Genomic DNA, 2,943 nt, shown 5'->3' with positions numbered 1-2,943 from the left:
CTGATGTAGGAAAACAGTGAATTCTTTTAATTATTTTATTTTTCTTCATGCATCGGCTTTTAAATGGTTGGTAGAACACAAGCTGCTCAACTTTCTCCATTGCACACCAAATGCTCCTTAAGGAACTAATTGTAGTTTGTTAGTAAATGTCCAGCATACTCAGAGACCTCTGAACAGATCAAAACATTCCACCTTGAGTTTGGGAGGTTGGTTTGGGGTTTTTTTCCAACTTTAATTTATTTTTAAAGCACTGAACCTCTTCATTGAGAGACAAGTTTGTAAACCTTCTCCTGTATGATAGTGGCCTTTAGGACAGCTGCCCTGCTGTTTCCTGATGGAGGGAGAAGTGGAACAAGTCCCTGAGATGTGAGCTGGGAATGTGCACAGACCCCTTTAATCTCCACCCATGGTGTAATAAAAGTGTCCTGAAACATCATCTGGAGTTGCCCTATGGCACACAGAGCCCTCACTGCTCTGGCCTGTTAAGAGGAGCTCCCGATTTTTACTCCATAGCCTGGCTCTAGATCTGAGATCCTTCCAGAGCCCAAGCACTCCTAGGTACATTTCTTTTGGAAAAGGTCCTATTTAGAGCAAAGACTTGTTACCAGAAGTTTATGTTGAAGCAAAGCTGTGGCAGTTTGGGAGTGACTCTGGTGCTGAGCCTGTTCTGGACATAGGGATGAGCTGTTTATTCCATGGGTAGCTGGGGTCTGCTCCTGTGGCTGGAAGGAGAGCATGGGAGAGAGTTGTGTCTGAGCCTGTTCAAAACCAAACTTGAGCCGTCAGCCTCTTGCTTCCTCTTGGCTGTAATTCAAGGGTTCCCGAGCAAGTAATTTATGTATTGTTACTGTGTCTGGGTAACTTGGATACTTAGACATCCACCTACTTCAAAACTGACCCAGAAATCTTGAGTTGTCTTACACCTGAGGCCAGCCTGCTCCTGTTTGTTTGCTCTGTACAGGCTGTTTTCTAAAAACAGTTCACCAGTGCAGCTTAGGGATTTTGCTGTAGAGAGGGTTCTGAATTTCACTTAGCCTGTTTTCTTCCCCAGATCCTGTTTTTTGTATACAGCAATCTGAATCACCAGAGTAGTTGGAAGAGGATAGTTGGCTTCTCGTTACTTAACGAGGCAATGTATCCTGCTGGGACATGGCTCCCGGAGAACCTTGTGTCCTTAAAAATGTGTTTCTCAAAATGTCCCGCCAACATTAAGTTTTTAGGAAGATTGTTATTGTTGCAGGTCTTTGAAGAAAGGATTGAGCTTCCGTCTTTCTCCCAAACAGCATTTGAGTGGAGAGAAGTTGCTGAAGAGGCTCTAACTACACATAAATACTGCAAAGATGCTAAATACTAAAAAAAATGCTAGAGACTGAAAAAGTTCTTAAAATTCATATGATTAAGAACAAATAGGATAAAATCTTTGTGGGCAGAGCATGAGCAGAGCAAGATAAAGAACCAGTTGGTTGGAAGAATCTTGATATTCTCCCCACCCTGTTCACGAAGCTGCAGTCACATCCTGGGAAATCCAAACCATCCCTCTTGCTGATGTGAAATTAATCTTGGTTAAAGTCTTTTGCAGAGTATTGACATGGATGCTTGAAGGTACAAGCTGGAGCTGAGGTTTGTCACTGTGTGAAGGAGGCTGGTTTAGTTTCTAAAATCTGGGCACCTGTTTCTCCAGCTTTCCATCTGCACTGAGCATGGATGGGACTAAAAGGTTTCCCATCACTTGAGCTGGCACCAGTGAACTTGCACGGATGTGGTGGGAAGGTGCAGCTGTCCCTCACTGATGGATCAGAACATCTGAAGAGCAAGGAGGAAATGAGCCCAAAAAACAAAACTCTCCTGTTGAACTTAAAGGACAATTTCCTTATTTAAATCTGGCCTTAACTATATGTATGATTATGGTCTGGGTCTTCGCTGGAAGCTCCAGCATTGCAACACGGTGCAGCTCCCTTCTAATGGTGTTTTTCCTGAAATTTGTTAAATGAAACAATTTGTTAAAATGCATCTGAGCACTCTGTTGGTCTCGGACTGATCTTTGCTGTCGTGGAGTCAGTGGCACAACTTCAGGGAAGGAACTTTCGACTTTGACAAAAATAAGGGAACTTTGGGAACCTTCCATTATTTTTGTCAGCACACCTCACAGTCGTGGGGAGGGCTAATTGCTTAAACTATAACATTTTCCTGTTTGGCCAATACATTTTTTCAGAGGGAAGGAGGTGGGGAAGGTCCTTCAAATGTGTATTTTTGGTGTGATGTGGCAGAGTGTGATGAGAAACTTCCTTTTCTAGACTGTTCATCTAAGGGAAGAGGTGCTATTCTATTAACTACTTTCAGAGACTTTGAATAAAACAGTATTGAAATTTGTGGCTTTCTGCATCCAGCCTTAATGGAGGGAAGGAAAAGTGTTTTCCAAAATCTGCTTTCTGAATGCCACTTGGAGCAGCACATAGGAGAACTGCATTAAGAAAACTAGAGCCTAACTTGGCATTTGGTTCTGAATTAAAGTTTTTTGCTCTCGCTATAGTTTTATTAAAAGCCAGATTCTTTTCCCCTCTTAATACTCATATTTTATGAGTCAGAAGGGTGTAACTAGCTCAGTTCCAACTCTGCTGGCCCACTTCTACCCAACAGCAGATCAAGAGGACACCTATAAATTTGGTCTTGAGCGAAATTTTAGGAAATATCCATTAGACTTTTATTAAATGAAAATGTATTTCTTCTTTTGAAGCTCTTGGATTTTAGAATTAATTTTAGTAATGCTTCTAGCACATAAAAGTGTTGAGAATTTTAGTTTGTTGTCAGGTTTAAATTTTCTGATGGCCTTAAACATACCTGTATATATGTCTTTGCATTTCTTTATCTCAGCGTTGGAAACAAATTGGTCCATGGCTTATGTAAACACTTGAAAAATAAATCTATTTAAATGTTTTATGTCCT

This window comes from Cyanistes caeruleus, chromosome 6 (genome assembly GCF_971803275.1).
Source record: "Cyanistes caeruleus chromosome 6, bCyaCae1.hap1.1, whole genome shotgun sequence".
NCBI lineage: Eukaryota > Metazoa > Chordata > Aves > Passeriformes > Paridae > Cyanistes > Cyanistes caeruleus.
Note: the sequence above shows the minus strand (reverse complement) of the source record.